The sequence below is a fragment of the Cyrtonyx montezumae genome, unplaced genomic scaffold, assembly GCF_038088225.1.
Source record: "Cyrtonyx montezumae isolate F1298 unplaced genomic scaffold, pur_monq_1.0 scaffold_10, whole genome shotgun sequence".
Classification (NCBI taxonomy): domain Eukaryota; kingdom Metazoa; phylum Chordata; class Aves; order Galliformes; family Odontophoridae; genus Cyrtonyx; species Cyrtonyx montezumae.
Window position 1 is genome coordinate 46,978,756 of NW_027071826.1, and position 20,794 is coordinate 46,999,549.

Below are 20,794 nucleotides of genomic sequence, written 5' to 3' on the forward strand. Positions count from 1 at the left end.
TGCCTCTTGACTTTTGGGTTTGATGTTTCATTGTGATTCATAAAAAGTACAGAAGCCACATGCTACAGGGACAGATAAACACACGACAAAATATCGCCAGTTTTTTAACTTTGTAGTATCACCGTTTCTTTTATTTATTTATTATTTTTAACTACTGGCAGTAATATTCTACTGTGTCACCTCCTTTAAAAATTCCAGCTTGTAGACTGTCAGTTCGGTATCTGTCATGAAAAACTGTACTCCTTAAGGCTGTACTCTCAAAGGCTTTTGGAAACTGGCCCGGAAAAATTGTTTGCATGCCGGTATGCACTAGTAAAATCCCAACTCGTGTCTGTTAGTGAGTGCATCTAACCCTTCAGTTCTTTTGTGTGTTTTCTGTAATGCTTGAAATATATTTTGTCTTTACTACTCTTTCAACCAATCACTAATTGCCTAGTGCCAATAATACAGAATCATTGCTGTACTAGTGCCAATCACTAGTGCCAATAATACAGAATCATTGCTGGAATTTGTTTAACTTGACCTTAGCAAGATTAATTTACAAACTTTAAAGTCAACTAGAATGTATCTAAAGATGGCTTGAAACTGATTTTCAGGTGAGGCTAGCATGATTTCTGAATTTGGATCAGTTAGCTGTTGCTTTACCGTGGTTAATTCAGCACAACCACACATAAAAAGTGGTTGCACAAATCCTTGCAAAATGAGATCACCAAGTGTTCTTAGAGCTCTGCTTTTTAATTATCCTTTTTGTTTTTCACTCATGAAATAGTTGAAAGTCAATTTCATGTAAGATCATCTATTATGTATTTTTGAGAAAGATACATGTTCAACATGCCACAGACATCCAGTTATTCCTTTTAAAATATTATTAAGATATCCTGAGCATCTTGCTATTATTTTAAAGTGCTGATTCTTCTCAGAATAGCTTGGTTGTACTCCACCAATTTTGAAGGCATAACTTATGGCTGGAGCCATTTATTTCCACCATTAATTTTCAGTTGGAGGTGAAATCAAATAGATATCTAATCCAAAGTGAACCTGCAACTGAGGTACCAAATTGTCCAGCTTAAGTTATTTGTGCCTCTGATTTATTCCACCTGAAGTAACATTTTTAATTAAATTTAGTTGGAAAAAATAGTTTGTAGGTACAAACAATTTGAAATACAGATTCCAAGGGAATGAGGAGATTCAAGTATCCTGTTCTTCTGCTATTTGCATGAACAATTTTGAATGTAAGCAGTTTGGAAATTTTCATGTAGGCTAGTTGTGTCCATATTTGTTGGCAACTGAGTGCTCGCATTTTGGGAAAATCATATGCAAAAAAATTGCCAAGATAAACCATAAGAATTTGCATAAATAATTCATGTTTCTTACCACATTTTCTCTCCTGTCTTCATGCAAAATATTAGATGCCTTCAGATTTTGTTGTACTAATTCTGATGTACAAAGAAAACTATATTGGTCTCCAGCATTTCAGCTTAATTGTCACTGGCATAGCTCAGAGCTAGAGGACCTCAAGCATCTAGTATAGACGGAGAGGGGAAAAAAAGTCTAATGAAAAGGAAGAGCTAGCACCAAGAAACTGACAGAAACATGAGCAGCTAATTGCTGTAGGCTCCATACATCTTGAGATGACCTAAGGGGATATCAACAAATTACTTTCCACTAGGGTATAGTAACAGCAATGGCGTAACAGTGAAATCACTGGCAAAATCTGGGGGAAAATTCCTTTAAAGTATTGGCATTAGCATGTTGGTGAGCATGTCTTTTTCCATTTTAATAGTTATTAGTGTGTGTGCTTGCGTTTAACTTCTGCAAACCTTTCCTTTCCTCTTTTCTCTCCAAAAGAACTTGTGATGTTAACTGGAGATTTTGTTTCTGTGTCTTGTTGTCCAGGATAATTTCTTCTGACACCAAAAGTATAAGTTAATTAGTACTAGTATTTGTAATTTGTACCTTTCCACCCTTCCCCTTCCCCTCCCCCTCCTCGCTCCCCCAACCGAATCGAGCAGATTAAAAAGAGATATTCTGTTTTTAAACACTTAGAAACTAGATTTATTTCTTGATCACATGTCCTCAGTCATTACTAAAAAGCAGAAATGGACAGAATTTAAATGAATTACTCCAATCATTTTGCAGTCGTTGCTGAAAGACAGCCTATAAAAGAATGTGGAAGTAGCCCGACCAAGGGCTAGTCTTTTCTATTTCTGCAGAACGTTCCAAACCCATAAGCTAAACCAATCTTTGAATGTGATGACAGATATGCTTCCCAAAAATTCTACTTGACCAATACTAAATATTTAGTGGTAGATTTGATGTTATTTTTGTGTTTTTGTTTTATCATGGGCAATACTGAACCTGAAATATATCATCTTATATATCAATTATCTTTGCAAGGTAACTTAGCTTAAAACAAAGATTCCTCCATGGTTTAACTATAACACTGCTCAAACCACACTAGCTGGATATTGGGAAGAGATCGAACCGCCTACTGAAAAGAATCCTCACTGCCCTCAGGTACACTTAGATTTTGCTGACAGTTGTTGCCATTGTAATTGATCAGAACTGGAACCTTTTCTAGATCAACTTTTGTTTTGGTTCAACAGTGTTCAACCATTTATGAACACAGCTGCTGCTAGCGATTTGAGCATGATTTTTTAGACTGCTATGGGTATATTTTGTTGCAGTCGTCAATCTCACAGTATTCATTCCTTGTATATCTCCAGCATCATGTCTGAAACTTGTTTGCAGTGAACTCAGGCAACAACAAAACTTAACAAAACGTGATTCTAAAATATTCCTTGCACAGAACTCTCATAAGCTTTGCAAGGAAGCTGTGGCTGACAGAGTTGTAGCACAGTTGTGTCTTAAGTCTTTATTTGAAAAGATTACTCTCTTTTTTTTCCCAAAGCCACATATATTTATGTAGAACTTTGACGTTCATATCATTTTTTCCCCAAAGAGTCTAAACTAAAGAAAATAATTTTCATATGTTCAGTGACCAGTCATGGTATCACATACTTTAATCTTAAGTACAAGACTTTTGCTATAACTCTGAATGTTTAATGAATTTGAAAATAAGGAAATATTAAACAAGGAAATATGTTCAGACAGTCCCGCTCCTGTCAATGTTTTTAGGTGCAAATGGCTCAGTATTACAACACATTTTTCAAATGATCTTTTATTTTTAAATGATCTTGTGCCAACCACAGGTACAGCAATATTTGTGGTTTCCTCCAGATCCTGAATGATGTTCTGTAGTGGGGTCAAGCACTCTTGTGACATTTAACCATTGGAAACGAAAGAAAACATTTGTGGTGTGAAACAACAGCACATACTTGACCCTCCAAAGCGTATCCATTTATACACGGATAAAAGTGACTATTTAAAGTTGTTTTATAAGGAAACCTCTGTGCCCAACGAAAACCCCTAATTTACTGTTTGAAAAAGCAAATGATGTGTGGGTACAAGAACATGCATTTTTAAAAAACGTCTGTGGTGTTCCTTGTGATGCATTTGATCTTTGTGGTAAAACAACAAAACCAAGGGACGTTAGAGGGACATTGCTGCCATCCTATTTTTAATTCATCACTATGTGTTAAAATAACCATTAATTTGAAGTGAACAATCACAGCCTTGCTTTCAATGGTTACTCAGGTATTTCTTTTAAACCAGTTTATAATTTTACAGTTTGTTCTGTGTAAGGGGTGCAGCCCTAGAAGTAGATTAAGGAGCTAGTGTTGCCTCAGTCACATTCCTGCTCCCTGTTTGCTGTGGGGAAGTGGATGAATGAATGGCAAAAAGTCTTCTTTCACTGTCTTTTCTCATCTCCTTGTGTGTATGGCAAGCAGCATCAAAAAATTAGTTGTTTTGGTCAGCCAAGACTCCCCGTTCTGTACACTGCATGCTTACAAGTTTGAGGGAGCTGGTTGTGATTTGAGAGCACTAAAGCAAGAAGAAGTGATCCCACCCATCCCTGTTTCCTTGCTTGAGCATAGATGAGCAATGACACTCAACCTCTTTTTGTGTAACTATTTTTTTCCTTTTTAATACACTTTGACTTCAAGTGTAATTATAGCTTATAAATAGATCATAAATATCAGTAGCCATCAGAATGCACTTGCCTCTATAGAGCACTCCAAAGGTTATAAAATATGAGAACTTGATTGGACCTCAAGCAAAATAAATCAGTGGCAAAATGTGTTTTTGAGGCATTCAGAATGTATTTTTAAACAATCTGGGCATAATCAGATTAGTTGAAGACAACTTCAGTAAAGATAGCTTTCTTGAACCATCTACAGGCATTTTGTAAAAGCAAGCTGAACTATGACTAATTCTGCGAGTGGTATGAATTATTAGGTGATGAATTTTAAAAGTAGTGTCCAGATGTAAATAGTGAAAGCATCCAAGATATTACTCAGCAGCTGCAAGAGCTATAGGAAAAGCTGACATGACAAATTTAGTCATTTCTTAATCACTTTCGTTAGGCGGTATTGTCAGTTCCAAGAGGCAAATTTTCATCTTGATTTAAGCCTATAATGGAAATGGCTGAAAACTAAAATATTCTCAAAACTGTTTGCTTATAAAACACCTTTTAGGTCATTTTTGAAGCTTCCTATGACCTAGCATTAATGTTCTTTACACATGGGAGTTAAACAAAAAAAATAAAAATCCAGTTTTAGGCAGTTTATTTCAACAGAGCAATTTTTTCCACCTAAAAAGTGACCTTAACATATTTTCAAGTGGTTAAAAAAATGGCTTAAATATATTATTTACAGCTATATCAAAATGTATTAATTAGTTACCTTTGGTTTAGATAAAATTGATTGTGAAAGCAGAAAGTAGAGGATGATATGAATTCTATTCTGCAGTAGCTTTCAGATAAAAGAGGCAGTGACCCAACTCATTAGCCCTTTGATTTAATATATTGACACTTGGGTACGAATAATTCCGTTTAGTGGCTTTTGCTTCCCAGGGATCAATTTAATTAGTTATAAAATGTGACTTCGTGTCAGGAGCCAGAAGAAATGCTGACGTTAAATAAAGTCATACGCAATTTAAACAATAAAGCTATCGATGCCTGGTTAAAAGTTAATGATGCACAAAAAATGACTTAATAGAGACAACCTCAGCAATGAAAGTGATGGTAGGAAAATTAAGCTAAGTGGATGAATGAGAAATGGTGATGTTGTTGGATTGTTAAAACAAATCCGTGGATGGTCTGATGGTTCATTTCATAGTACTATATGTTCCTGATTAAAATATATGTTTGAGGGTCACCCTTTGCTTTCGTATTTCAAGTGACAAGAAATTGTCTGAAATAGTTTTCCTTCAGGTTCTAGAAAAGGACGGATAGGTAACATGAACGCATGCATGTTTGATGTAACGCCCTGTGATTTCTTGGGATGACCCAGCATTAGCCATAATGACCTCCTATTATAATATAGCAAGTACTAATATTTGCATAGTTGGTTGCAACCCCATTCAGGATCAGAGTCTTATTATGCTCAGTGCTGTTTATGTACTGAGCAAATAAGAAGGGACATTTTGTGCCCTGAAAAAGGATAGAAACTAGTGTTATGGCAGAGTATCCTTTCAAAACTTATTTAATACTGTAGATGTGCAGACTTGTTTCCTAAATAGAGCTAGAAGGCTTAGTGAAGAAAATAGCAGCCCATAAAATTGTTGGAGGGTACAATTCATCCTTCATTGTCCCTTTTTGCTTTGTATAAAGATTTGGATGGACCAGAGCCCTTCAAGAATTTTGTTTCTGTTGTTTTCACATTTCCTAGCCTGCTTTGAATACGTGAAGGCAAAAACCATGCTAGATGTCTTAATCAAATACTAACCTGGAAATCCATACTCAGACATTAGACTAAACTCACAGGAATTTTTCTCGTCATTTTATCAGAAACGTTCACAGATTTTTTTATGTCATGGGGGTTGTTAAACAGTGCTCAAACTGATATGAATTGTTATGCTCACCTTATTTAAAGACATATAGATGTTTAACAAAATATACTGAATGGATGCTAGGTCAAAAGAAAATACAGAGAAATGATTCATGAGCTTAAAAAAAAGCATGTTGGTCAAATGTTCTCTGGCATAGAAACAATGATTAAAAAAACATAAAAAAGCCATGAAGCGCTTTTTACGTGCCTGTAATTTCTCACTGTCCATATGGGTTTGTAGTCAGTCCACCTGTGAGTAAAAAATGCGATATCAGAACGACTCGATGCACACCTAAACCACATAGCATTTTCTTTTCTGTTAATTCTTCTTGGGGCAGAGGGATTCTGATTTAGGAAGTCAAATTGTGAAAAGGGACAGTAGTAAACCAGGCAATTAGGTAATAATTTTTAGCAATTGTACACAGTCGAGCTCATCTACAGACTTCAAGAGAGCTTGCAGCCAAGCAGCAGGCAGCAGTTAATACCTGCTAAAAGCATTAACAGTAGCTACGGTAACTTGCCGAAGGATAGAGGGGATATGCCTTAGAATAAAACCTCTGTGTGTCAGAGGGATTTTCAGACTGTACAAGAGTTATGTTTTTTTTACTAATGTTAGGCAAACTGTTTTGTCTTTGCATTGACTTTACATTGGCCGCAGCCTACACAGAGAGAGCTGCTGGAAAAAAGGGGGGCATTAATACTTTTTACTGTGTGCGGGCCAGCCAGTAGTTAGAGAGGGGGCCCATGTTTTCTTAGGGCTCAGATGGCAAAGCTAAGTATTCAGCCTACAGCAGGAAAAAAGTGCCTTTTTTGTTTTCTGGCTGGAGAGTCCAAGCATTCCCAAAGGAACACAATGAATGGCCCATTTTGTCTGACACTGTTTCGTAGACATAGAATTCTTGTTTTTTCATAATTATTCTTGCCCGTCACTGGGTGTGCACATGACATTTGAGCGTGTTTTAAAGTCTTAACACACTCATGTGCCTGCAATAAAGTTACTCATAACAATCCAGGCTTTCTGCAGACAACAGAGCAGGGTCTGTTGTTTTCACAAGTCACAGCAGCTGGGAGGCAATTGTGAAGACAACAGCTTAATCTAGCTGGAAAATACAGGAAGAAGAGAATATACACTCAATTTCCTTCCATATTATTGCAAACAATGCAGAGGGCTTTTTTTGTTGTGGTTTTTTTCTTTTCTTTGCTCTGGGTGGTCTGACTAAAAATGTGAGTGGCATAAAATGCACTATTAAAAATACTTTGAATTTTCAACTTGTTGCATTTCTGTATTCGTGCTGATGTGCCTGAATCTGTTAAAAGGTGAGAATATTAATCTCCAGGAGCACTTTAAAAATTGTACAATAACGGCCTTATTTTCACTTCATCTGCACAGTGTTTACATCGGTGTTGGTTTACAACACATGTTGAGATTGCTTCTGAGTTACACTAGTATAAATGAAACTGGAATTGGGAACTTGGAAAAAAAATTGATTGCTGAAAACTTCTGTTTGAAACAACATTAGTTAAAAAATAAAGCTGTGCAGTCTTAGATGTTTGAAAGTTATATTTTAGCTTCTGTGTAAAAGGACAAGGGCACTCAGTAATTTGTTTCTTTATTACTTGCTTCTGAATCTGTAGATTAATCATATTTGTAAATGCCTCATTTATTTCAGAAGCACATTTACAAACAAAGCATGCAATAAATTAACATGCAAACTCACTTAAAAAGCGTCATAAGTAGGCAGTAATCAGATAGATTTTACCCCAGCTATATTTTCTGGTGAAGTTTTGTGAAATACTGGGAGCAGATTTTTTTCCTTGATGTAAGGCATGAGAAGTGGAACATTCAGTTATGTTGACTAAAGAAAGAGTAAAACACAATTTAACGTTGTTTTGATTGGAGAGGTGGGGGCATTAGCAATCACCGTTAGCTGTGGTTTCAGTGAGAGTAGATGTTCTCTTTAAAGAAAAGGTGATATTTATCCAATTGCAGCAAAGGTGCCTTCCTTTACCACTCTTGGGAATGCTGTATACAGCAGATTTCCAGTAACCATGGCAGACAACTCAGATGGGAAGGATTTTTATTATGCATAGCACAGAGGTTATAGCAGTGACTGGTAACAGCAAAAGCCAGTCAGACAGTGAGTATGGAAAATGAATGAATGATTTGAACCCAGTCCAGACTTCCAGGAGAGAGAACTGAGATCAGATTGGCATACACTGAAAAAGTACAATAAGAATGTTGAGATTACTTAGATGTTCACTCTGCTGTTAGTAAGAGAGCTGCAAATAGTACAGCACCACAAGTGCCAGCCAACTCTGGGGCATTAGTATCAGGGATGCACATACTGCCAGAAATGCTGTGGATATTCTATTCAGCCACAAGCATTAAATCATTTAGGCACACTACTGACCTAACGGTAATCAAAACCTCTCCTCTCTGTTTTCCTTAAAACTCAGTGCTGCACCCCTCCCCTGCATTTTCCTTCAAATATGACAGCAACATTGTCCCAGATAGCTTACTGATTAGTTGATCTGCGTATTTTGCATTAATCCCATTACATTTTCTTTTGTCACAGTTTTTGAATTAGACTGCCTTTTATAATGAGAAAAAGGGGGGAAAAAATGCTTCGGAATAAGGCATCTAAACTTAAATTGAAACTTAGATCATGAGGAGTCTACTTGGAAAGAAAGTGGAGGCAACAGCATGTGCCTAGCAAACAAGGACGTTTGAGGAAGAGCACTGATATCTGCATCACTAGGGAGGTTTTAGAAAAGCGTGATTTTCACAAAGATGTTTATGAATGTCTTCATACTACTCTTCTATCTAAGCTTTTCTTGTATTTGCGACCATCCAACTGCCAAGAAAGCCAAATTTTCTTTACTATGGTCTCATGATGAAAGTATATTGACAGATTTTGGGCAGGATTTTTTTGGTATCAGTGACCTAGAAAGGAGAATTAACTGCCAGGTAGCTGCCTTGTATATACAGAAAATAGTCTCTGAAAGAGATGAAGTGAGAGTGAATGCTACAAGTTTTGCAAGGAAGCTGAATGTGAGGAGTGAGAAGATTAAAAAAAGGAAAAAAAAAAAAGAAAAGATTTCATAAATAGAAGAGTCAGAAATAAAGACAGCAATAATAGATGCGAGTGAAAGAGGGATTTCCAAATACGTTTTTCTCTTACTGAGGTTGTCTACTGCTATCATTAGTACAGCTGGCTCACTGACCTCTTCACTCAGCAGAGAAATGTTAAGTGTATCATGCTCAAAGTAGCTCCTTGAAATGGTGGAGGTGGTTTTCCCAGAGTAAGTGTTAAAAAAACACAGGTATTGTGGGTCCAATGTAGTCTTCCCCACGATGACCCTCCAGAAGTGCATCAAGCAAGTGGTGTAGCTGAATAGGTCAAGGAACACTGAAATAGCAAGTGAGGGCTTTGGGAAACAAGAGGGAAGCATATTCTACATATTCACACGCACACACATATATAATATGCATATATAAATACATATTTTGCATATACGAATCTGTGTGTATGCGTATTATATATTTACACACATATATATGATGAGTATTATTTTCTCCTTATACTCTAAATAAGCATCCCTATGAATGTATGGATGCATATATACATATACATGTATGGACATGATTTTGCTTTTACTTTAAGAAAATCTTTAATAGGCTTGTTTCTGCTTTTTAAGGCTTGTGGCTTTATAATGGCATGTTATTACACACTAACTTCTCTAGTGAACACTGGTAGTGCATACTTTAAAGAATTATCTTCTCCTAACAAATAAAGTTCCACAAAGATATATCCAATATATTCAAACATTGTCATGTAGAAGAGCTAAGGTGCTACAAATACTGAATTTCTGGGCAGTTATTTCCTGTATAACTGAGCTCTAAAACATCTTCAGAATGGAGCACAGTGGCTTACAAATAAACACAGATGTAAGACTTTAAACAGATCTATCATAAGAAGCTTTTTGTCTTCTCTTATTTTGGTAGTCTGTTTGGGTAGGCGTTTTTGCTGAGCTTCTCTCTCTTCTTTCATGTTGGCTGACCAAATGACCAAAATTAGGGTAATAGCAACTTACTTCTCAGTTCTGAATGTCCCTTGGGCTTGCCTTCACAGCTTACAGTTTTGCAAGATATTATTTTAGGCTGATAAGTTATACTCTAGATTACACCTCCAAGTCGTCATCTTTTTTTTTTTTCTTTTCTTTCATACCAGTTTCAACGTATGTAAAAATTGTCAGCACTAACTAGTTCCTACTTTAGGAAAAAAAGTAGCACTTCAGCTGCTCCTGCAAATTCTTGCACCCTCTGAGCGGTGATTAATATACAGGTTTAAGAAGAATTTTTAAACAAAACCTGTAAAAAAAGGAAAAGAGCAAGTTTGCAGGCTAATGGTGTACCCCGAGGTGAGCAAAATGCATTTTATTAACAAGCCAAGCATAGCAAAAAAGCTCTTCTACAGTGAAATTAATAATTACCAAAAAGATTTGCTAACGTTATTGTTGTATCCTTTATGAGAATATGGGCAACATGTTTAAAAAACATGGGAAGTGTGAATCAAAGCCCAAAGATTCAAACTGGTCTCAAATTTTTAATGTGAATTCTCTTCATATGCCCCTGGTGCATTGACTGAAATATAGTCTGTGGTTAACAACTGTCTTCAGAGTTGTGCCACTTAACTTGAAAATTGTATCTGTTCCTCTGACAGTATGGATTTTTAATTTTCTTTAGAATCCTGCTCTAACAAAGCTTTAAGGTAGAAGAGCATCTTCGTGCCACATGTAGTAGGTGCCTGGCTATAATACATAATTTCAGCCCCAAATATTTTCCAAAGGCAAGGTTTGTTTATTAACTGAACCCCATGCTGAGATTCAATCAATCTAATGCAGCCGGAGTTTGAAGTTGAACATTCAAACGTATACCCATATATCTTGGGCATATATCTTACATAATGATGTTGGCCCCAGACATCTTTCTGCGTTTGTTTATGTCTGTTATGGATTCCCCTCATTATCCATTCTGTTTGAGGGATTCCCCATGGATTCAGCCAGTTTATTGCATACTTTTTTAATTTTATGCCAAACTGAATGTTCTGAGTGGCAGCTTGTATGGTAGCTCTGTACAGCTTCCTCTCAAATCCAGAGATGGATGCTGTGATTAAGGTTAAATAAAATAATAAGGAAACCAACATACTGCCAAATGGTACGTAGGAGCATGCCCCATGAGAGGTGAGAGAGTTATAGAAGTAACATGAATGATACCAAAATTAAGATGTCGACTACTTCTCCTATTTCTATTCCTTTTAATGATGATTAACAATTAGAGGGATAATTCTGTGATTTACAAGATCTTCCTTACTGAGCATCTATAGTAATGACACCGGGAAAACTCATTGATTAAATTTTGTCAGAGTGTAGGGATGCTTTAATATGCCAGTGGCTAAGCACATGTGTGCACACAGCTCCTAGTAACATTAATTGGAGTGGCGTATGAGGATCAGCTGGAGCAGAACCTTTAATTCACAAAGCAGAGACTGGTGTGGGCTCATCTCTCAGGAGTGGGTACTACTGCACTGAAGTAAGGAGAGTTTCTGGGGCTCTTCTCCCAAGAGACAAATGCTGCACTTACTGTATGCAGTGAATAGGATCTGTTTAGTTCTTGTAGGAGAGTTTACTAGGAGTAATACATGGCCTGAAGAAACAAGAACTAAAAGACAGGTTTTCCTTATAAGCCTTTGCATTATGAAAAAGGTTGTTTTCAATCTGAAAAGTAGGCTTTATAAACACTTAATTCATCAGTTCCCCATGCCTTTCATTTGGAATAAACAGCCTGCAATATTATTTTAAAATAAGGCAGAAGGTGTAACAAAAATGAAGTAATGTTTTGAGAAATATGTGATTGATGATTAAAAAACAGAGGGGGGGGGGAGGTGGGGGGGGGGGGGTGGCACGGGGGGGTCAGTCCAGCATTCATTAGTCAGGCAAAACTTCTATTTGAGCTTGCATTAAGTCGGGAGGACCAGACAGTGTGTCTGGAAAATTATTCTCTCTTTGAGAGTAGTCTCTCAGAAATATCCCCTTATTTCTTAAACTGAAGGCATCCTTTGACTGACTTAGTTATTTTATATCTATTAATGCTGGAGAAAACAAAAGAAACTTTAAAACCTGGAAACATAAACATCATTGAAGTATTCAAAAAAAAAAAAAAAAAAAAAGGGGGGGAGGGGGGGGAGAGGGGTGGGGGGAAAGAGAAAAAAAAGAGAAAGAAAAGAAAGAAATCACAGTGGATGTTTTCCAGGAGAGAACATGCTACGTTGTGTAAAGGGGGCTAGTGTAACAAGAAGTCATCTATTCTTGATTTCTTTAGACAGCTAGAGCTTTGTGCCTTGTCTAGTTTCTACATTTTAAGAGCTTGTTCTGTGTAGCAGAAATAATACAATAAATGGGTTTAACCACATTTGTCTCAGCTAGACAGTCTGCTTTGTCAAAGATTGCTGGTACAACATAAACAAATTATGTGTTTGTAGTGCCTTTCAATGAAAGCCTATCTAACAGAGTGGAGATTGTGTTTCGGCAGCTGTAGATTTAATCTCCTACCTGTCAGTTAAAACAGGCATTTCCTGAACAGATAAGGCCTGGCTGTGGAGGGGGGACAGCCACAGCTGGACAAAGGGCCATTGTTGGTGCCTGATAATGCTATGTAGATTTGCCCGTGCATTTCATTGCACAAACTCCGGGCATGCTGCAGTTGCAGAACCAGCTCTTAAGCATGGATTCAGCAGGCAGAAATTGAACTGCAGCCCAGCTCCGTGCTCCCGCTTCCTACTGACTGCCGTGAGCAGCTGAAGAAAATAGCCCCACTAAGAGCGGGAGTGCGAGCGGAGGATTCGTGGCAGAGATCTGTTGGCAAGCCGAAAGCTCGCTTTAAATAACGCTGGAGTTCTTACAAAGCGGAGCAAGCCTGAAAATTGGAAGGCTGGCATTCCTTCTTGAATATCAAGGGTAGTCTGCAGAAAAGGCAGCACAGCCGTGTGGATTTGGGTTTGAAGGATAGCTGCTGCTGGAATTTTAACACCCAAACTTGGATAGGAAATACCCAATGCTCATTTTAAAATGAATTTCCTGGTTTTCTGCCTTATTTTACCTTTTAAAAGATTTTATTCTTTCAACATGTTTTTATAGATGAATCATAAATGCTGTAGAAACTTGAGGAGCCAATATAACTGACTTGAGCCAGACACAGTTGGTGTAGGAAGGAAGCAGGCTGTGTGTATGTTGCTGGGATGTAAGAAGCTCTCTGTTGCTTACTGCCAGATCTGCAGTAATTACTGTACACCTAGCAGTGGCAATCACCTCAGTCACTGTATGCAAACGCACCAGCTTCTTGGAGCCTTTTCTGAGTAAAGATGGTCAGATTGTGTCAGAATCTGAGGAATCCTAGGAAGAGATGGAACAAATTAATTTTTGCATGCAATCAGTATTCTGATTTGACTTTGATCTCTAGACACAGGAGTTTTCTGCCTTAAACCAGTTCTGCACGTAATTGCCTGTGATAACCCTTTGTGTTTCTATCTAGACATTCCATAAGCATCATGTGATTTGGGGAAGTTATCTAGGTTACTCTCCTGCATTTAATCTCCTTCAAAAATATATCATAAATGCGAATATTTTCACTGGGTGTGAATAACTCCTTTGACCTGGCCTCTTGCATATTATCAGTTTCAGCTTGCGGATAAGTAGCAACACTGTCTATGTGAAAGGAGACAATTAAGGGAGGGTTAATTCACAGAGGACTAAATAGCTGAAGGGACAGCACAGGACTGGGTGGGATGGAAAAGACGTCTCCTTTTCGCAGCTGTGACTCACCTCCACGTTTGTGTCCTACCTGCACAAAAGTGTTCATGGGCTGAACTCTGTGCTGCTGGCATGTCCCTGCTCCAAAACTGCCTCATTCTGAGTTTCCAGCAGAGCCTGTCCCTCATTAGCCATAGCTGTGAACTTTCAGTAGCCCTTTATAAAATTGTACAATAAGATGTAGAGGTTACAAGCAGTGGATTATAATGAAATTGTTTTATACCTGCTCTGCGTTGTTACTTCTGTGTTAGAAAAAGAAATCAGAGTCTCTTTGTATCAGCATCCTCCAGTGTACCCTGCAGACATAACATGGTCTTTGAGTTTGAATTAATTATTGTTTGTATTCAAGAGCTGTATGTGCTTTGCAAATACAATTACAGTACAAAATGGTTACGAACACTGGAATATCGTAAGGAACATAGAAAACTAAAAATAACGTGCTGATCACGGTGAAATTCTTCCTGTAGTGAAGTAAGTGGCAGACCACCTATTAGCATCAGTTAGTCCTGGGTTTCATATCATTTTGTTTCATATTGTTAACAAAAAGCAACCTTGAAGTTTTGATCAGAGGCACTATGAGATGTTTCTGTTTTCATTCTCACATCTGGAGCTGTTCTTTAGAGCAAAAGACAATCCTTCCTTTTGCAGTCAGCAGTGATGTAGAGTTAGGTGGGTTTTTTTTTGCACTGCACATTGCAAACTCTTCTATTGAGGGAATTAATTTCCTGTTAATAACTAGTGATGGCTACTACTCAAAAAGACAACTCCCTCTTGAAAGGATGGGGGGAAAAACTCTGCTTGAAAGCACCAATGTGAAATGCAAATTTTAAAGCATCCCTCGCTCTAATTTTTTCCATCAACAGAAAATCTTGCATGTTTTGATATCACCATATAAACATAAGCTAATGGGGAATTTCTGACATAATTTATATTTAGATTTGAGCTCAAGTAATGGAGCTTCTGTATATAAAATATCAACAAGTATCATTAAGCTGCAATATTTTTCATATTTTGGCAAGAATAAGACAAGGTGCAAATGAGAAACATACATCTTCACTAGTCTTTGGAAATATCTGAAATAATTGACTTGCTCAGTCTTCTGTGATGGCTTGGTGACCACTAACTGTGACAATTTGCATAATAGTCAACTCTTCACTTCTGTGGAGATAACTGTTTGTATCTGATTAAAATTAGGACTATTTTAGTTCTCTTGACTTTTCGAGAAGTTGCAAAAATAGAGATTTGCTGTTATGCTTTAACCAAACAAATGCACACATGGGGATAACAATATGCTGAGTTTATGCAGATTTTACAACACAAATCTGAATAAAATACCCACTAATAGACCCTTAAGGAGTAATAAACACACATGAATTTTCCTTAGTTGCACTTTAAAGTGATTTTAACATACTACTAGACCTTAACAATAATATTTAATTGACAAGATTATGCATTTGTATGGATTGAAAAGGTGGTAGATCTCTAACTCCAAATGAACTATAAATTCACTTTTGCATAACATGTTTTATTTATTTCTGTACAGCAGAGATGTTCTCCATCCCTCCTAGTGAGAGTTTCTTAAAATACAGACAATTTAAATAGATTTAATTACCATTTATCATACGTTTCATGATATCATCTTCAGTCGAATTCTCTACTTCCAGGTAGTCGAAAGCTGGATAAAAACAGGGCAAGTAGAAAACAAGAAGCTAGTAGATATGAAACAGGAGCTAGTGTTCTAAAATATTTTGTTTTCTGTGTGGTTGGTAGTATTTTTCTGTTGCTCCCTTCTTTATTTCCCAAGCAGATGGAATTTATGTTCAGTTCATTTGAAGTTTTGAAGTGGAGAGGAAGAAGTAATAAAAAGTCAGAATGCTCTGTTTCTCCCTATGATCATTGCCACAATTTTCACATTAATGGTGTGGCCAAGGCAGTAGGCTGAAATCTCCACATCATGCTGAACTGTTGGGCAAATGGAAGAAAGAGAGGGAAAAAAGAAAGAAAATAGCAGGTAGAATTCATTTACAAATTCTGTAGTGGATTACATATTTTTCATACTGTTTCCTATATGAAATGTTCTTACTTTGCTAGTCTATGGTATCTTTTTTACAGTTTATTTGCCAGCACTTCCCTTGGGATCTCATTGGCAGACATGTTCTTTGTGGCTCATGTACTTCACTGAGAGGAAATATTTTTCAATTAGACTGTAGATAATTAGATGGCAGATAAATTAGAACATAATATACCTCCCTATATAGTGATATAGGCTCTAGTGATTCTATATTGCTAGCAGGAGCAGAAAGCAGCTGGTGTATAATCTTCAATGTGGGAGCTGTGTCAATGCAATTTTGTGTGTCTTAGCTATGATGCAGTGCCTGCATGGTCTCCTTGGGCCAGCTGGAGCCCACCTTCCTTAGGTTGTCCTTCCTTCTATACAGTAACAGATGATTCCCTAGGATCGTTTGTGCTAGATGAGATTTCTCACTGAAGCACTTGGGTCTGCTCTCACATACTATCTTAAAATTAGAGAATGTCAGACGTTGATGGTGCGTTAATTCAAAGTCTCGATAGTTCTTCTGTTACTTTTCTGAGCTCAGAACAAAAGGCCCAGCCACCAGTGGCACACAAAGTAGCCAAGTCCTTAATAACTGTTAACCCAGCCTGACAGTCACTTTGCCTCATCAGAGTAGCAGAAATAAAACACTCAGGCCATTCAGTTGAAACCAAAAGACCTTTTCGTTTTTTCAGCACAATTCCTCTGCAGTTTACTAAATAGACCATTTGGGGGATCAAAAAAGGAACTCAGTCACACCACGATTTCATTTGAATTTTGGCAAAGTTGGGGAAGAGATTAGGACACAATCCTGCACAGATCTTAGCACTGCTTTGAAGCGTTGTGGTCCTGCTGACTTTTACATGCCTGAGTCCTGATAGAACTCCTGACATTTTTATGCTTCATGATGTTTACTTTCTTAAACCATCACCAATATAATCTAATTAAGAATAAAGCAATTTCATGTTTTTCCCCTTTTATTTTTCTCTTACAAAGACAACAAACAAACAAACAAACAAACAGACTCATTTTTAAATAAAATTCCAATAGCATTATAAAATGACAGTCATATGTCATATACAGAGCACTTAAAATAGAGGTGAGGTAAACAGATGAAATATGCAGGGTATTTAAAATTGTGTATTAGTAGTACTGTGGGCATGAACACTGCCTGCAGTAAGATTTTTGAAGTGAATAAATTTAGAATGTAATCTATTGACTTATCAGATATCATAACCATTTTCCACCATATAAGCACGTATTTTGAACATTCTGAAAATGCACATTTTTACTTGATACACTGCCATTATCTGTCCAATTCTGCTATAACCCTAAACAATTTAAAGGAGAGACTAGAAAATTTCAAACACATTTTTACCATAGAAATTAAAAGCTTAATGACCACTTGTAGAGGATGGAGTTGTAGTCTGTCTGTACCAATCAGTTAAGAAATTCACATTTCTTAGAAATTCAAATGTAAAGAAGGAAAAGCTTAAGGGTGCCTGTAAATGCATTAGGTTTTCACAGAAATGCATCACAGTACTTAGTTCATCCTCTACATGTGTTGTGCATCCTAAACACAATTTGTTAAAAAGTCAATCCAGCAAATTTCAATGACTGTTTCTCAGATAAGGTGTGGTGGAGTACTCCTTCAGATTCAGTACAGATCACAGGATTTCTACAATTTGAGAATCAGGGTCAAATCTTTCTCTGGTGGGAGAATTCAGAAGCAACGGTTTCAAACAGCTGAATGTTGGACTATTCCAGGGATTAGAGTGTATTTAGCCTATCACATTGTTTTATATTAGCCCTGGTTGTAATGATGAAATATTACAACGTCTGTGCCTGCTCTCAGTGGCACTTTATTCCCCCCTTTCCTGAAGCCACCTACACAAGAGAGGCAACTTGTCAAGTTTGATCCTGAGAAGTTGGAAAGGAATTCAGTCACCAGCATAGGGTAGGGTTTCAATTTAATCTTGGAGTCTGTGATCAGCTCAGCTACACAGAAATGTGCAGGCTGCCTTTTTTGCTTGCACTGCTGCCATCGTTTTCTCTGAATGCCTTTGCCTCTCTAGCTGCAATGCTAGTTGTTTTAGAAACAGTTTTGTTTTTTAAAGACAGAACTCTTCCTGTTCTTTCGATATTCTCAGTAGCTGTGCTATGTTCCCTATCCAGAAGAGGTGGGTCATTTTCATTCAGTGTAATTTCCATTGCAGTGGTAAGCCGTATCACTCTGGCTTCCATTTTCCATGTGCAACACTAACCATCAGTGACTTTCTAGCAAGGATTGTCCAGCCTACTTTTAAGAGTAGCATTCACGTGCCCATGGGACAAAGAACTGCAGATTTGCTCAGCTTATCAAATGGGCCACCAGCTTGTATCATTTCAGTGAGTATCAAATTGGAAGTTGCTTCTTGAACTAATCAGGGCTGATTTGCTCTAAAGTTGCTTCCTGACTTAGATCTCAGGCAAGGAAATGCTGTGATCAGTTCCCAAGGGCTGTCAGAGTTGTGGTGGAATATTAAAGGAATGGTACACTACTTTTTAAGAGTTTCCTAATCTTGGTGGCTGCTCATGTTTAACACAGTAGTTAAACCTGAGCTTGTTGTATAGAAACAATCTTATCAAGTAGCTTTAAATAAGAGAGAATTATATTTGAGGCTGTAGAGCTGAATTTTGGAAGGAACACCCTCAGTATTGTGTCGGGGTTTGGTGCATTTCCGTTAAAGGTATAGACTGGCAGAACTGTTGAAAACCAAACATTTATTACCCATCATAAAAAAAAAATATATCTTCATGAAAGAGAAAATGAGTCCCCCTGAGTGTCACTGTTTGCATATTAGCCCATAGTATGGGCTCTGCCAAGTTACTCTCTGACTGACTGCTGCAGATGCTCTTTCTCAAGTATTCTGAGTGAGATCTTTAGTGCAAATCTTCAGGGACAAACAATAGCACCTGTTCCTCACAAGACAGCAGCCCAGTTAGTTCATTCATGTATCTTTAATGAAGCTCTAGGGCAGATGGCAAAAAATGGCATCATCAACAACTTAGCACAGAGGAGACAAAAGGGGAAAGTGCCAATCCAACAATACTCTAGTTTTATGAATGCAAAGAATCAGAGTCAAAGTGTTTCTCGGGCATCTGCTATCGTCTTGCTTTTCTGAAAGACCTGAAGAACATCTCAGCAATTAAAATTTCTGGGCGTGTAGCTGAATTTGTGAAGTGCACCAATCAGTCCCTCCTCCCAGTTTATCTCCACTCAGTAAAATCAAGATAGGGGAAAACATGAAAAGCTTAATAAAAAATTGTAAAAAATTCTCTACTGTATTTTTGATATTCATTTTACATCTAACAGTGCAGGGCAATTACTGGACTTATTTGTGCTTTTCACTTTACCTGTGCTGAAAATTGACATCTATGGATAAAATAATTCTCAATGAAATCTGCATTGACCTAGGAACTGTATTTAATAAGTGACAGTGAGGACCAGTGGGAGGGAAGGTTTGCCATTTGGTGTGAGCTTCTTTCAGTAATTATTTTCAGTGTAAGCCACAATTTGCACTCTAAATGTAAATCCCATTTAGTCAGAGTTATGTTGATGTATATAGGCCAAGGACCTGATCCCATGTTTAAAGTAAGTACTTCAAGGAAGGGGAGCAGGTAGAGTAGGTAGGTAGACCATGCAATGGTAATTCTCCACACTTGGAGAATACATTTGATAGTCTTAAAAAGTCTTTTGGATAATGGTAGATACATCTCTACAACATTTAATAGAGAAGAAGCCAATGACCATGTTAGGATTTGGCGCTAATAATATGTTTCAAATTATTTTTATGAGACTGTGGTGTGAAGAGTTGTTGTGGGTGTATGCTTGCAACACCACTCTGACCAGAGCTCCTGCTCTATTGAATCTTCTGAGTTTGTGTTGTACCTGTGCAACCTCCCTTGAAATACCAGCTGTGCTTGGTGATTGAAAGGGATATCTGTGAAACCTTGGCTCCATTAATTAGATGGCATTTGGAAACTATGGAAAATGATTGTTAATTGTATTATGTTTGAATTCTACAATATCCTGCAGTTGTTTCTATCAGACAAAGACTGTGTTTTCATTTGCCGGACTCCTGTAGAGTCAGTGTAAAGTAACACCATGCAGCAAAATGCAGACCATTTTGTCAGAGGTAAATGCCTGGTCTGGACGCGTGGGGATCAACTCCAATCTAACCAACTTTAACTCATAACCTAAAATGCACAGCAAGGCTTACCTCAGCTAAAATGAAAGAAATAGCTGCTCAAAGCGAGTTTCTTTCACACCCCAGTGCCATAGTAGTAATTGCACAAAGACCTTTTTATTATAAGTTGATTTTCTTGAGAAATGGATTTTTAAAAAATACTGTAAAGTGTTTATTTTTTGTTTGACCTTTATTAACCTACATCTTAAGGCTTTCCCAGGAGGAGAGTTGTTGGTAAATTAACCCTCATAGACACACACAGTAGCATTTCTGCACTGCATCAATGGTTGTGAATGTAATGGGGATATGACAAGAAAATTTGGCACTATTTAAACAATGTCATAGGTCACCATATGGGATTTGACAAAACAAAGTTTTTTAGGAATTAAAGTGAAAACAAGAATGCTTGAAGTGTACCTTAACTTTTTAATAGTATTTGATACCACTGATTTCTGGCATGATGAAGGCAAGCATTTTTTTTCTGTCAAAAAAAAGTTTCTTTCCATCTTTGATACATAAATCATTATATGTTTACTTAATTACTAATCAGAGAAACTATAGTCAAATGCTTGGGTGGCTGTGGGGTTCAGAAATGATGGATAAAAACTCTTGGTGATCCTAGCCACTGTCTCATATGTAGCATAAATTAAGGTACAAGGAAAAAAAGTGGGTTTAACAGACACAATTCTGTC

At 37.3% G+C, this 20,794-nt stretch overlaps 1 protein-coding gene across 8 annotated transcripts in view; it reads left to right on the forward strand.

Moving 5' to 3' along the window:
* SOX6 (SRY-box transcription factor 6) overlaps nucleotides 1-20,794 on the forward strand; it is a 361,252-nt gene that overhangs the window by 246,751 nt on the left and 93,707 nt on the right. The window lies entirely within an intron of this gene.